Raw genomic sequence first — 15,897 nt, 5'->3', positions numbered from 1 at the left:
AATCCTTATTTCTGGTTGTTAGAAATAGTTAAGCTTGTGTATTATTGGTTTAATGGGAATTATGTGGAATTAAAGGGATGATGAAATGTACCCTCTTGCTAGATAGATTTCTAATTATTTTCGGTTTTTTCTCACCCCTAAACGCGTTTAAATTTGTCGAAAATACCCCCAATTAATTTCGAAAAGACATATTATACCCCTAATTTAATACCCAAACATAGCTCATCCTATCCGAGTTCTTCCTCTCGAGAGATAGAGACTCGCCATACTACCCAAGCTTAGTCCACGCCGGCCCCAGGTATGTTTAGGAGTCTGAAATCCGAGCTTTCATCTTCATTTGCTCCTTCCTTGTCGCAAATCCGAGCTTACATATTTTCTGTAATTATTTTTTAGGGTTTCGGTTTGCTTCTTCCTTATCTTTTTTCTCCATTTTCTAGGGTTTAAACTTGTATTCCGACCGGTGAGCTCCTAACCAGCGGCGAAGGTGAGTGTACTCAGTATTGTTTTTTGGTTTCTTCTTCTTCTTCATTGTTTTCATTTCTCCGTTTTTTATTTTGGTTATATTTTTCATTGTTTTTCTTCTTCGTGTTCATTTTGTTTCGGTTATCATTCTTCATGTTCACCTTTTTCATTATTGTTCTCCGTTCTTCCACCCAGCATGTCCACGATACAAATCCTGACCCAATCCAGTGTTTTTGCAATCTATGCATTAACAGTAAAATAATCGTCAACTTTGTATCAACGAAGCTATGCTCTTTTTCAGCACTAGTCACCCAGTCCAGTGTCTTGGGAGGCAGCAATTTTCTGGCCGTGATTAAATCACATCCGGAACCTCCAAAGGAATTTTACATATTCACATTTAGAATTGTGTTTATTTCAAATGGTTTTAACTGGCTATTTAAATTCAAAATTTCTTTTGAAACCTATGTTAAAGACATCTTCATCTTATGCTGGATTACCTCATACATTTTTTTGGATCAGAAACGGTACCTCCACCGGTATATTACTGACTGATCTTTAGGCCATGCTTGCTGGAGGAGATCTGTTGTCTGGTTTTGCTGATGCCTATTAGCATAAATCAGAATTATGATCGATCAAAGAACTTTGTCTTTTCTAAATAATGGATTTGAAAGCAATGATGTAGAAATTCCCTTGTCACAGGCGTAATGTAGAAATTCCCTGAGAGATCCTCCAACCAGTTTAATGATTTTGTCCTCCTTTTTCCATGGCAATTTCTTTCTTTGCAAATATTTTTGTAGGACCAGGACAATTAAGTAAGGATTGGGAAATTGTTAAGTTTAAAAAGATGCTACTATGTAATTCCATGTTTATGCATTTAATACTCTAAAATCTATGTAATTCATAAAAAAATACGCTAAAATCTATGTAAGGAGATGATAAGAAAACTAAAACAAGCACTGATATGTACAAGAATAGAATGTGTTATTTTCGGTTTCTTAAGCTTTATGCTTTCCTAGTGATTATAAAGGAAAAACGAAAAACAAATGTCTAAGAACAAGGGAAGAATGTTTATTTATTAATTACAATTTTGCAAAATAATTTTTTGGCGTATTGCTAGTCTAGTCTACTATGAATCCACAGTGCAAGACATATTAATAATAGTTTAATTGGAATTAAATTAAAACAATGGAGAGAAGGAGATTTGAAAGAAATAATCTTGCTAATATGTAAAATAGATGGAAACAAATGAATGGAATCATTTTCAATGGGAATTCCAAATCTAACCATATAGAGATGTGAAATTGGCTCTGAGAAATCTAGTGGAAAGTCACCAAAAAACCTAATGACAAAATCAAATGATATGATTTGTTATCTACCTAAAAACTTTGATTTGTTATTTGCTTTCAGAAAAAAATACTAATGATGATCCATTTTGCAATCTCTTTACCACTTCTTACCTGGTCCGTTTCTGTATAAATAACAAATAACAGGTTGTTTAGGTAATCTAGAAAGCTTGATAAGATTACTACTACCATATATGGCTGACTTCAATCTTTGCTTATCCACAAAAGAAATAAACAAAAAAAAAAAAAAAATTAAAGCCAACCTTTCTGTTCAAGGGCAAATACAATTCTTGTTAGGTACTCAACACACATTGACTTGATAGAAGTCAGTGGTTCGGGTTCGGCAGTAAAGCTGCACTGGCCCAACCCTTTTGAGTAAGGGTCGGATCAGCCTTAATGGCATTTTGTCTTAGGTCCAACCATATAGGTTGTGATAAATCTATCAGCCTTGATTGAGTATTTAGTGTAGTATTTACGGGACAGGTCGATTTGGGTTCATGGTAGAGTTACTCCAGGTCAGGGGATGGTTGAGTCAAACCAGTACTAGACCCAACCCATTGACAGCCCACATCCTTATGTCGATTTTAAAACAATTCAATATCAAGGCTTTAGGTCTCCACATGCTCCTCCACTATGACACCATTTCACTTGCTAAGGGGGTGTTTGACAACATGGTTGGTTTATAACTTATCTATAAGGAGTCTTTTTTCTTGTACCACTATTTGTTTTTGTTAGTAAATCATTCTTTGATGTTGAATTGAAGTTGCTGGTTGGATGTAAGAGGGGTGGATTCTCCAATGTGCAATTTAAAAGACTAGTCTAAATGAATAATGAATCTCTACCTTGCTAGTTTTGGAGTTTTGATAGAGCCTTTCATTGTGTTTGATGTTTAATGGTGTTCTCCTCTCCCATTCCCCCTAAAGTCAGTGCTTTCTTTTGGGAAGTGTTTCATGGATGTATTAATACCTATGATCTACTTCAAAGAAAAAGATTAAGTTGGTGTTTGTCCCCCAATTGGTGTGTCCTATGTAAGTTGAATGGTGAGACTGCAATTCATCTTTTAATCTTTGCCCTTTTGTTAGCTTTATTTGGAATTGGTTTGCTTCCCTATGTGGTTGCATGTAGTTTTCTCCTAACAGGTTGGATGGCTTATTTAGCCCTATTGGCACTAGTTGCACTAAAAGGAGGAGTAGGATCCTGTGGAGGTGTACTAGAGCAGCATTATTGTGGACTGTTTGGGAGGAAAAAATGCAAGAATATTTGAAGAAAAAGAAAAAAAAGCAAGGAAGCTTTGATTGGAACAATAACTTTGAGAGTGGCACATTGGGCAAAAAGCATGAAGTTGTTGTTTGACTTCAAGATTGAAGCTTTTAATAGGGCTTGGGGTGTTATTGCCACCTCTTCACCTACAAGACAAATTTGTTGAGAATTGGTCTCCCCCAATAGATGGTTGGAAGAAGCTGAGTTTTAAAGACAAAAATCTTTAATAGAAAGTTCAAATTATTCTCGTGTCAATACAAATAAGTTGAGTTTTGAGAAAGTATACTAGTTGCCACCATGAAACATGTTGTCTTACCCAAATGCCCTCCTTGGTTTTCTCATCTATTAGAGTTTACCTATGTAATACCCTATAGAACCCCCTTCTTCCACATAGGAATGCAAACAAATCGGATTCGAATCAGGGTATATTTGAATCTGATATGACACTGTTCATGTCAGATCCGATCTGAAGATCCGATCGGATCTGATAGGACTCAATGTGAATTCGAATCCTATTGGATCTTCAGATCTTCGGATCTGATTTGATCCACCTTGTTTTCTTTAAAGAAAAAAATACAAGTATTTTTTAATTATTTTCATCATATATATTCATGCTTATTTATAAAAAATAAATAATATAACAAATTTATAAAAATACAATGTAAATAATATATTTATAAATAAATAAATAACATATATATGTATTATATACATTTATATTTATAAATATGTAACACATAAGATCGGATAGGGGTGATCTGAATCCGATATGAAGATCTGACTAGGGGTGATTCGAATTCGACTAGAAAGGATTGGATCTCGGATCAGATCATGATCCGATCCACTTGCACCCCTACTTCCATGTTCTAGTATATCTAGTTACTTGTATCGAATCCTATTACTAGACTTATGCCTTGATGAAGTAGCTACACATGAAAGATAAGGTAGATCTCTAAGTAAAGAATCCTAGTTGCGGATTCCAAAGAAGATCAAGGAGAAGAGCCAAAAGAATTTTTCTCAAAAACAACTAAAGAATGGGTTTGATTACTTGAAAAGAAAGTATCAATTATGGCTGACAATTATCATAGGATTGGAAATAGGTACAACCCAGTCACTGGTGGTACAGTTGACTGGATAAATGAGCAATGAGATGATTTAATGAAGGTAACTAGCTTAAAATTTTGTTGTTAATAGGTAATGTATTTGTGTGTAGGACCTAATAGGATTGTTTGTTTGTATAAAAAACAAACCTATCCAATAGCATCGGTATTTAGGCATGCGGGATTGCAATTTGCTGATGAATTGAGGGCATTGTTTAATGGGGCATGTTCAATTGGACATATTGGATGGATTCCTTTGGCAAATAGGCTGAGAGCATTGGCCTCTCTCAATGTAAGTGTATTGGGTGTGTCACCATTTACTGCATTTGATGGTGAGACACAAGAGGGTAGTCCATTGACCTTGATGATATACCTACCACACCTCTTACAAGTCCTCAAACTTAAACACAACGGATATTTGATGAGTCTCTAGGTCCAAGTGAATGGGTCCCTAAAACCAAAATAATTATACTCAGTGATTTAAAAGGCGTGCCAAGGCGTATTTTAGGGCAGACGCCTCACCTAGGTCCTAGGCGCACGCTTGGTGTGCCTAGGTGTGCGCCTTGCACGTTGGGTGTGTTCAATGTTCACACCAATGGATCCATTCTTTTCTAGCTTTCGCATTTTGCAAGAAGATAATGTTAGACAGTTGTATGCCCTTAGCTCCAATCAGAATGATGTACATTATGACATTGATTGTAAATGAATAAAGTATATATTTGATTCATGTTCTTGTGGTGTGTTTCTGTGTAATACCCTTAAACTAGACACTTATGAGACTCGTGTTAGTTTACGATGTTCACAGCCGTTGGATAAGTCTGGGGAGATTTATCTTGCCAAGGTTGACACTGATGTGCCGCCAAATGTTGGGGTGGCTTGTCTCAGCTGCCAGGGTGAGACCTGAGGCACATGTAATGTAGGTTTATTTGAAACCTTGAATTGGACCAGAATTCCAGTATTGCCCTGGACCTTGGAGATTGGTGGGCAAAATTGGAATGTTACACTTGACCCCTAGACTCGATTATGATACTGCACTAGGTGTTGGATTGGGCTGTCTTTGATATGCCAATCAGTGAGATCCTTGGAGGGGGTCAAAACCTGGGTATGTTGGGACAGTCCGAGAATTTATCTGAGTGGGTGATCATAGTGACAGGATCAGTCCCTTTGTCGGACAAAGCTAATGATCGGGGATGCACTCTCTCTGATGGAAACCAAGACTGCCGGCAGTCGATTTCAATCGTTGAAATTGGTTTTGCAAAATATATTTATATACAAATATACATATATATTATGGTTTCAAAATGTTAGCAAACTGTTTTAATTCCCGGGATCCATGAGCAGAGAATGCAACACTGTTCCTTGCAGCCGAGGGAGATGTTCTCTCTTGTCGGGCAGTGTTTGATCATTATGGTCTGAGAGGTTAAGTGTAAGACCATTGAGGGTAATACCTGATGGGCTAATCTTGCATCTGCCCATAGTTTCTGGGTTTTTATAAGGTGGCTTGACCTAGGGACCACTTAGTGTAAGTGTTGGGCCCATTAGGAGCCCATGTGATTGGCTCAAGGGGTGCACTGTCCATAACCGTGTATTCGGCCAGGCCTTGTAACAAAGGCTGGGTTGAACCCATGTGGATGATGTGTAGATCAATGTTTGGGTCCCACGCCATACAAAGAAGCCCAACTGGGCAACAGTTGGAGGCCTACTGAGCACATAGACTTATTGAGCCTAAAGCCCATTTCGAATTAGCCTAATTTGATTAGTTAAATAAGGGCGGATCTGGGATTTGATCAGCAGATAGGATATGGTCTTTTCCCTATCCACTTAGAGAGTCTAGATCTAAATAAGATTTAGATCTGGAAACCTTCTAATGAGATTAGGAGATAGTTGATCTAATCTGTAGATAAGATAAAGGGTTTATCCTTATCACTTAAAGAGAGTTCAGATTCAAATAAGGATTTGAATCAGGAAACTCCTAATGGGATTAGGAGCTGATTTCTTTTAGTCTATAAAAGGAGGAGGGGGTGAACCATTCAGTTCATCCCAGAGACGTCCATCCTCAGAGATTAGATCTCAGATCACCTAGAGAGAAGACAACGCTAGTGTGGCTGCACCATCTTCTCCCTGCGTTTTCCTCCTATTACCGCCATACTACCAGTTCGATCTCCAGTTTTGTAGGAGTGATCAAGAAGAGTTCTTGATATCAACCTTTGGAGAAAGGCTGATTTGAAGTCGTGCTCACTGCCTCCAACGAATTCTTGGTGAAGATTTCGGTTCGTTGGACGAACACTGCTGATTCTGCTCCACCATTCAGTGTCATGTTCAGTGGGCACATTCTTTGGAGTCTTTCTTTGGGCGTGAACACCTTCATTGGGAGATACTACATCTTTGTATCAGATATATCTCTCTCCTACTATTGTTCAGATCTGGTTCAGTTTATGGTTCAAGACTGATCATTGAAAATGCAGATTTTCTAAAACAGGGAATGTGATTCCCAAATGAGGGGAGAGGAAATTTTTGAAAATTTGCCCAACTTTCCTGTAGGGTTCAGCCATCCATATGATGGATCTCTCATCCCTTCAGATAATTGCCTCAACATATAAAGGAGTAGTGATTTCCAACCAATGTTGTGGAGTTTCTGCATACATTCATTTACACTTGGTCCTTCTTCCTCATCCACCATAATTTTTTTGATCAATAACATCAACTTCATTAAATTAAGAGAATAGAGGGAAAAGAATACAAAGGGAGATAAAATAACTTAGCTCCCCAAAAACAGAAAACACAGGGAATGCAAAGAAAATTAAAAACTAGCCCAAAAAACAGCCTCCCTATTCACTCCTTGCTTGGCCAACCCATTCGCAAATGAGTTGGTACTCCTCTTCACCCAGCTGTACTGAATCTCAATGTCCCTACCCAGTCATAAGAACTGTTTTTTCTCATTGTTAAAGTTCCACAAACCACTGTCCTCTGTCTTCAATCAATTAACCACCACCTTTGAGTCACCTCCAGAATCAAACGGCTAATATTTAGATCTTTTGCTCTTCGAATTCCTTCAAGCGCTGCAAGGATCTCAGCCCTAAGAGAGTCACCTTCTCCAATAGGGCCAGAGAATAAAGCAGTAACAATCCCTTCCTCATTCCTGAAGACTCCTCCAATCCCAGAGGGCCCTGGATTCCTTACACTACTGCCATCAAAATTCAGCTTTATAAAGCCCGAGGGGGGAGGGGACCAGGATGGACAAAGAGTCCTCTTGCATCTAGTAGTGAAAGCAATCTCTTTCCAGTTTCTTAGTAAGTCATCCATAGGACAATCTGAAAACAACTCCAAAGATTTTAGCTAGTGGACCGTTCTTATGAGGATTCGATCAAACAAATCTTCCAAAGTTTTTTCTTTGTCAGAAAATATGCGTGAGTTTCTTTCTTCTCACAAAAACCAACAAACCGCTGCCCTAATACACCTCCACATAGTCTTCCCTCGCTTCTTAGGCCAACTGAAAAAAAAAGGAGAAAACAAACATTGGATAGTCTCCGGAGGATACCAAGAACACCCAAAACGGGAGAAAACCCATTCCCAAACAGATTTAGCAACCTTACAAGAGACCATGAGGTGGTAGCCAGATTCCCCATTAACTTTACAAAGAGCACATCTATTAGGATGTAGACAATAGTTGGGTCTCTTTCTTTGGAGTAAGTCTAAAGTGTTGATTCTTTCTAGGAAAATTTCCCAACAAAAAAACCCCACCCGAGGAGGAATAGTTCTGCTCTAAGTTTCTTTAACTAGAAAGGACAACCCCAGGGGGGTAGGAGGCTGAGTTAAGGTTTCAAAGAAAGAAGCACAAGAAAAGGTACCAAAGCTAGAAAGGGTCCAAAATCTGGTGTCTTTCTTTGCAGGGTTTAGGAAGACACCCTCAAGGGAGGCTAGCAGAGTTACCAGGCTATCCAAGTTCGTATCCCTAATTGCCCTACGTAGGCCAAGGTTCCAACCAAAGCCCGAAGTGGAAGTTGAAGGGACTAAGAAGGAAGAAATTGGTTCATTTTTCAAGTTTGAAAGAGCATACAAGGAAACTTGTCTTTCAGAGGAGAATCCCTGATCCAAAGATGTTTCCAGAAATTTATTCAGTTACCAGAGTTTAGACCATACCTGATCCAAGGGGAGAAAACTGGAAGCAGATTGTGGATGGATTTCCAAGGAGAAGCAGCTGAAGCCCTTGCCAAGATTCCAGGATCCCAACCATTGTCTTCCAACCCTTGAATGCTAGCCACAATCTTAGTCCACAATTTATCCATTTCCAAAGAGAACCTCCACAACCACTTCCCCAGAAGAGCCATGTTCATTTTCTTGAAATTACCAATCCCAAGACCTCCTTGTGTTTTACACCTAGAGACCACCTCCCAACTCACCCTATGATCTCTCTTCTCCTCTCCAGGCTCCCAGAGAAAGTTCCTTGTTAATTTTTCCAAAAGATTTGAAACCTTTGAGGGGATCTTAAACACTGACAGAAAGTAAACAGGAAGGTTGGCTAGGGTAGATCTAATGAGAGAGACTTTTCCACCTAAAGAAAGATAACTCATCTTCCAGGTCGCTAACCCTCTTCTCAAACCTCTCCACTACCGGAGCCCAAAAGCTAACACTCTTTGGATTATCTCCTAAAGGGAGGCCCAAATAAGTTAGGGGCCAAACCGCAATATTACAACCTAGCTCGTCTGCAGATTCACTTAGATCTCTTTCGTTCACATTCACTCCCGCCACACAACTCTTGTCAAAGTTTACCTTTAGGTTAGATATTTGCTCAAAAACTTGTATTGTCAGCTTTAGATTCCGGATCCGACTGAGGTTCCCTCCTTCACAGAAAATGATAGTATCATCTGCAAATTGTAGAAGAGTCAAGGGAACCTCCTCCCTTTCTACTCTCCACCCTCTTATCAGATTCCTCGAGTCTGTTCTATGGATTAATCGCCCAAACACATCAACAATAAGGGTGAAAAGAAAAGGGGAAAGAGAATCTCCTTGTCTTAGACCTCTCAACGCCAGAAAGAAGTCAACCACAGTCCCGTTCACCAGGATAGAATAATGGCAAGTCTTAACACAGCCACAGATCCACTTGCACCACCTGTCACCTGTCACCAAAACTCCTCAACACCTCCATCAAGAAAGACCAATCAACCAAGTCGAAAGCCTTCTCCAAATCCAATTTGCAAACCACTTCCTTCTTCTTTAACTTTCTAAAGCTCTCCAAGCTCTCATTTGCAATGAGGATCTAATCGGTGGTCTGTCTTCCCTCCACAAAAGCACTTTGGTTGGGTGCAATAATAGAGGGGAGCACCTTCTTTATCCTGAGAAACAACACCTTTGCAATGATTTTGTACAAGCTAGTCACTAGACTAATAGGTCTAAAATCTTTTGGTTGAGAAGCATCTTTCTTCTTTGGGATTAGGGCAATGAAAGTTGAGTTCAAGCTCGGGTTTATTACACCCCTCTTGTGGAACTCCTCAAAAATCGAAGCAAGGTCATTCTCCAAAATATCCCAGCAATCCTGGTAAAAGGCCATTGTGAACCCATCTGGACCCGGAGCTTTTGTCCTATCCATAGAGAATACTGCTTCCTTTACCTCGTCCATATCGAACCTTTTTTCTAGCCACTCTCTCTTCTCTGCACTTAGAGTCGGCCAATCCAAACCCTCCAACCATACTCTCTCATTCATAGGCCTTCTAAAAATAGATTTGAAGTGGTTTTTACTAGGGCCTCTGCAATTTCAACCGGGTGAGACAATACTGCTCCATCAACTTCCAAGTTAGAGATGTAGTTCTTCTTTCTCCTTCCTCAGCCACCATAATGTCAATAAGTTTTTCTATCTTATTATCCAGTTCGCTAGGGTAATTATTTTGGTTTTAGAGACTCATCAAATATCTGTTGTGTTTGAGTTTGAGGCCTTGTAAGAGGTGTGGTAGGTCTATCTTCAAGGTCAATGGACTGCCCTCTTGTGTCTCACCATCAAATGTAGTAAATGGTGACACACCCAATACACCTACACTGAGATAGGGGCTGATTCGAGCCGAGCCGAGCCGAGCCGAACCGAATACTTGGCTATCGAGCTCGACTCGTTGAAATTGTGTTAGGCTCGAGCTCGATTCGAGCTAGAGACTTGAACTTGAGCTCGGCTTGGTTCAAAGTTTGCAAGTTCGAGTTCGGCTCGGCTCGGCTTGAGCTCGACTGCAAGCCAATTTTTTTCTAAAAAATGAAAATTATAAATATAAAAATATATATTTTTTATTTTACATACAAAAAATAAGAATTATAAAAACTATTTATTATTATACATATAAAAAATGTTTTTATTTTACATAAAAAAATAAGAATTATAAAAACTATTTACTATTATACATAAAAAGTAAAAATATTATATATATTAAATATTATTATATATTTATATATTTATATGTATATGTATGTATGTATGTATATAATAAAAAATTATTTATTTATTATACTAAGCTCGCGAGCCCTATGAGTTGAGCTTCCTTGGGCTCGAGCCTCATGAGTCGAGCTTAATTAGGCTCGAGCCTGGCTCGAAGCTCGATTTAAACCGAGCCGAGCTCAAATAGCTTGTGAGAAGCTCGACTCGTGGCCATCCCTAGAGGTCAATGGTCTCGGCCTATTTGCCAAAGGAGTTCATCCAACTTCTCTAATTGAACATGCCTTATCAAACAATGCCCTACATTCATAAGCAAATTGCAATCCCCCATGCCTAATAATGATGCTATTAGATAGGCCTGTTTTTATACAAACTATCCTATTAAGTCCTATACACAAATACATTACCTATTAACAACAAAATTTTAAGCTAGTTACCTTCATTAAATCATCCCATTGGTCATTTATCCAGTCAACTGTACCAGTGACTGGGTTGTACCTATTCTAGTTCTACTGATAATTGTCACCCGTGGTTGATACTTTATTTTCAAGTAATCAAACCCATTCTTCAGTTGTTTTTAAGAAAAATTCTTTTGGCTCTTCTCCTTAATTTTCTTTAGAATCTGTAGCCAGGATTCTTTATTTATTGATCTAAAGGCAATGCCTAGGTGGTCGCCTAGGCGACTAGGCGCTTTTCAAAGAACGCCTCGCCCAAATGCCAACTATGTTAGGCGCATGCTTATATAAATATTTATTAAATAAAATAAATATAAAATATACAATATTTTATTGGTTGTTTTAGTTATTATAATAGAACCTATTGCATGTTATCATGCTTTTGTATTGAGGAAAGTAAAAACAAAGTTAATCTTCGAGGGTTTCACATTGACAATAGAATCGAAGTATCGAATTGAGGAAGATGAGAGAACAACAGCCTCCATCGTTCCCACATAGTCCTCTAAAGTCAAGGTGAGTTGATCCTTCTTCTTCTTAGTTTTGTTCTCTGTTTCCTGGTTTAAAACAGTGGTTACGCCCCATTTTCTCCTCTTCCTTTTTGTATCTTTTCTCCAAGTATTTTGAATAATTTTATTGGACTAAAACAGGGGCTCCACCCCCTTCTTTTGTTCTTAAATTTCCTGCATGTTTTCAGCTTTTTTTTTTTTTTTCTCATTATTGGTGTCTGAAACAGGAGCGGAACAGGGGCTCCGCCCCTTCTTTATTCTTCATATTCTTCTTTTATTTTAATATTTTTTCACCAGCTTTTCTGGGTCTAAAACAGGGGCTCCGCCCCCTTCTTTTTTTCTTAATTTCTTCCATTTTTCAGCTTTTGTTTGTTCTCATCATTGGTTTCTGAAACAGGGGCTCCATCCCTTCTTTTCTTCTTTTATTTTAATATTTTTTTCACCAGATTTTCTGGGTCTAGAATAGGGGCTCCGCCCCCTACTTTTCTTTTTCATTTTCTTCTTTTATTTTAGTATTTGTTCCTTGTTGATCTAAAATAGGGGCTCTGCCCCTTCAGTTCTTTCAAGTTCCAAGTACAAAAGTAAGTGCAGAATATGTAAATCCAAAAAAAAAAATTAGTTCAAAAGGGTAGAAATCCATCGGAAATTTAGTTTTAAATTCCATCGCCTAGGCGCCTAGGTGCCTGGGCGTCCCATGGTCACCTAGCCTCGCCTTGGCGCCTTGAAAACTATGGATCTACCTTGTCTTTCATGTGTAGCTACTAATCAAGGCATAAGTCTAGTAATAGGATTTGGTACAAAGAAAGTCACCACATATACTAAGAAGTGAAAGAAGGGGTTCTATTGGGTATTACATAGGTAAATTCTAATAGATGAGAAAACTGAGGGCATTTGGGTAAGACAACATGTTTCATTGTGGCAACTGGGTATACTTTCTCAGAATTCAACTTATTTGTATTGATACTAGAATGATTTGAACTTTCTATTAAAGAAAGATTTAGGTATTTGTTGAATTCAACTTATTTTGCGTCGCATAAATGTATGATTTGTGTATCATGCAGTTCCATCAGGGAAAAGAACCACATCAGATCATTGGCCAATTTGCTTGTTTCAAAAGAGTTTTGATGGGGGGCCATCTTCCTTTATATTTGAAAACATGTGGTTTACCCATCCAGATTGAGATGATTGATAGGAAAAAAAATATAGGCTTGATTTCTTAGATTGAGATGATTGAAGGCGATGGATGGGTCCCTGTTTGATACTGATAGAGAGTTGAGGTGGTCTACAAAGAAGGAATTAGAGGCTACTCTCCTCCAGGAGGAAATTAGTTGGAAACAGAAATCTAGGGAGAAATGGATCATGGAAGGTGATGGTAATATGAGGTTTTCTCGTGCCATTGCAAATGGTAGGAGGAGAAAGAGCCTAATTACTTCGATGTATTTGGGGGAGGCTAAGATTAGAGATCATACTGAGATAGCCATGGCTTTTGTAGATCACTTCAAATCAATTTTAAGTAGACCTCTCAATTGAAGTTGGTCAATTGAAGGTCTCGATTGGGAGATGTTGGAAAATGATCAAGTAGAGTTCTTGGAAAGAAGATTTGAGGAGGAAATTAAGGATGTAGTTTTTTTGATGGACAGATCTAAAGCACTGGGGCCCGACGGCTTTACAGTTGCTTTCTACTAGGACTGTTGCGAGATGATCAGAGATGACTTGATCCAAGTTATCAGGGAGCATAGGAGGGGAAAAATCAGCCCGGGAATGAACTCAACTTTCATTGCTCTGGTTCCTAATTGCTAATGAATGTGTTGAGGCTTAGAAGAGATCAAGAAGAGAGGAGTTGTGGCTAAGTTGGGCGTGGAGAAAGCTTATGATCTTGTGGATTGGGAGTTTTTGATTAAGATTCTAAGAAGTAGTGGATTTGGAGAGTGGTGGTGCAAATGGATCAAAGGCTGCTTGTAGTCAACTCTGCTCAATTCTTGTCAATGGATGGGTGGTTGATTTCTTTGCAGGCATTCGAGGTCTCAGACAAGGCGATCCACTGTTTCCCTTCTTATTTACCCTGGTAGCTGAGGTGCTTAGCAAGTTGATCTTAAAAGCTAATAACTTGCACTTGATTAAGGGCTGGTCAGTTTGAAGAGATAGAATCCAAGTATGACCCATTTACAATTTGTAGATGACATTCTGGTCTTCTGTGAGGGGGACAAAAGAGTTGGTGTGGAAAACTTGAAGTTGGTTGTGAATCTGTTTGAAAGGGTCTCCAATTTGAGGATTAACTGGAATAAAAGTGTGGTGGTCAGAACTAATGTGCATGAAGAAGTGATGGGGGATATTGCAAGTTATTTGGGATGTGAAAAAGGAAATTGGCTGATCAAGTACCTAGGGTTACCACTTGGTGACAACCCCAACTCTTTGAGTTTTTGGAATCTAGTGGTAGAAAGGTTTGAGAAGAGGTTAGCGGGGTGGAAGAGAAATTACATCTCATTAGGTGGGAGGATAACTTCGATAAAATCTACCTTAGCCAACCTTCCTGTCTATTTTATGTCAGTTTTTAGGATGCCCTTGGCTATTGTGAGAAAGCTGGAAAAGGTTATGAGAGACTTGTTCGTGGGAGTTTGGGGAAGGAAAGAAAGATCATTTGCTTAGGTGGGAGAAGGTGTTGAAGTTGAAGGCAGAAGGGGGCTTGGGGATTGGGAACATTAGAATGAAAAATTTGGCTTTATTGAGTAAGTGGCTATGGAGCTTCCTGAGGGAGAGCAATAGGCTTTGGCATAAAGTGATAGCAAGTGTGGATGGCCTGTCAACCAATGGATGGACGCTGGTTGTCTCCAAAGAGCTACCTTGGCTACTCTTTGGAAAGCCATCCAAGGTTGGCTTCCTGCTTTCCTCAATCACATCAGGTGTGACTTGGTTTTGGGTCTTAAGATCAGGTTTTGGTAAGATATTTGGATTGGGTAATCCCCTTTGGTGGAGATCATCCCCTCACTTTATGCTTTGTCCATCTTCAAACTCAGGCAGGGCAATGACTGAGTTCATTTGGTCCTTTTCCTCTCCTTTTGAGTTAAGTTGGAACTTGGATTTTGTTAGGAATCTTAGAGAGTCTGAAATTCCCCTTGTTACCAGTTTGCTCTCTTTATTGAATCTAGTGGTTCTTGGGGTTGGGGGCAAGGACAACAGGGTTTGGAGCCTTGAGTCTTTTAGGACTTTCACTTGTAAATCCTTCTTTTACTCCTTTGTAGCTTCCTCTCCTTCACCTTCCTCTTTCCCTGTTAAAGAAATTTGGTGTTGTCCCATCCCTCCTAGAGTCGGTGCTTTCTGTTGGGAAGTGTACCATGGTTGCATTAATACTTATGATAAGCTTCAAAGGAAGAGGCCAAATTGGTGCTTGTCCCCCAATGGTGCAGCTTGTGTAAGCTTAATGGTAAGACTGCAGATCATCTTCTAATTTCCTGTTCTTTTGTTAGCTTTATTTGGGAATGGTTGCTTCACTTTTTGGTTGCAGGTGGCTCTCTCCTGTTAGCTCGGAAGGGATGTTCAACCCTTCTATTTGTAGGTGTTTTACTAAAAGGGGTAAGTTGATGTGGAAATGCACAAGGGAAGCAGCTATTTGGTCAATTTGGGAGGAATGAAATTCTAGAATCTTTGGGAAAAAGGAGACGAACAAAGAAGCACTGAATGAAGTCATAACTCTAAGAGTGGCTCACTGGGTTAAGACTCTCAACTTGTTTTCAGACTTTAAGATTGATGATTTCTTTAGGACTTGGGGGGATATAGCAGCATCTTCTTCTAAAAGACAGGTTGCAATGGTGGACTGGTCTCCCCTGCCTTGCGGTTGGTTAAAATTGAATTTTGATGGGAATAGTGTGGGTAATCCTGGCCCCACTGGAATAGGAGGAGCTACCAGGGATGATGTTGCATCAACAGAATTCTTAGCTGCTGTCTATGGGCTTGAGAAAGCAAAGGAATTGGGTCTAGAGAGGCTAATTATTGAAGGTGATTCCAAAATAGTTGTGGATTGGTTAAAGAAAGGGAAATGAGTTTCATGGCACCGAAGGAATGATCTTAGGAGGTTCAAAAGGCTCTCTCGGGATATGTTGATTCAAATTAATTGGATTAGAAGATCGGCCAGCAGTTAGGTGTATAGTTTAGCCGAACAAGGGGTACATAACACTATGTTTTGGGCTCAGTTGGTGTCTATTTGTAACCCTCACAACTACTTATTGAGCTTCTTTAATCAATTTAATGAAAATTTTCTGAGTATTATAAAAAAGGGAAAGTATCTGTTTTTTGGTATTATTACTTGGTGGGGTTCGCGTTGCAAACATTGCACCCAATAATTAATTGTCTGTATTTTCTTGC

The 15,897-nt window shown here is 39.1% G+C and overlaps 1 protein-coding gene across 37 annotated transcripts in view; it reads left to right on the top strand.

Annotated features, from left to right (window-relative positions):
• Nucleotides 1–214: 214 nt before the first annotated feature.
• APEM9 (3-phosphoinositide-dependent protein kinase-1) overlaps nucleotides 215–15,897 on the top strand; it is a 29,973-nt gene continuing 14,290 nt past the window's right edge. For 28 of the 37 annotated variants that reach the window (XM_088957245.1, XM_088957257.1, XM_088957226.1 and 25 more), the window contains exons 1-2: nucleotides 215–298; nucleotides 438–484. The gene's annotated coding sequence lies outside the window, so the exon portion shown is untranslated. The remainder of the gene's footprint in view (nucleotides 299–437; nucleotides 485–15,897) is intronic. The other 9 variants (XM_088957252.1, XM_088957235.1, XM_088957234.1 and 6 more) reach the window with 4 other exon arrangements.

This window comes from Nelumbo lutea, chromosome 8 (genome assembly GCF_056320005.1).
Source record: "Nelumbo lutea isolate HS-2025 chromosome 8, American lotus-T2T, whole genome shotgun sequence".
NCBI classification, from domain to species: Eukaryota; Viridiplantae; Streptophyta; class Magnoliopsida; order Proteales; family Nelumbonaceae; genus Nelumbo; species Nelumbo lutea.
Note: the sequence above shows the minus strand (reverse complement) of the source record. Positions and strands in the feature narration are given on the sequence as shown.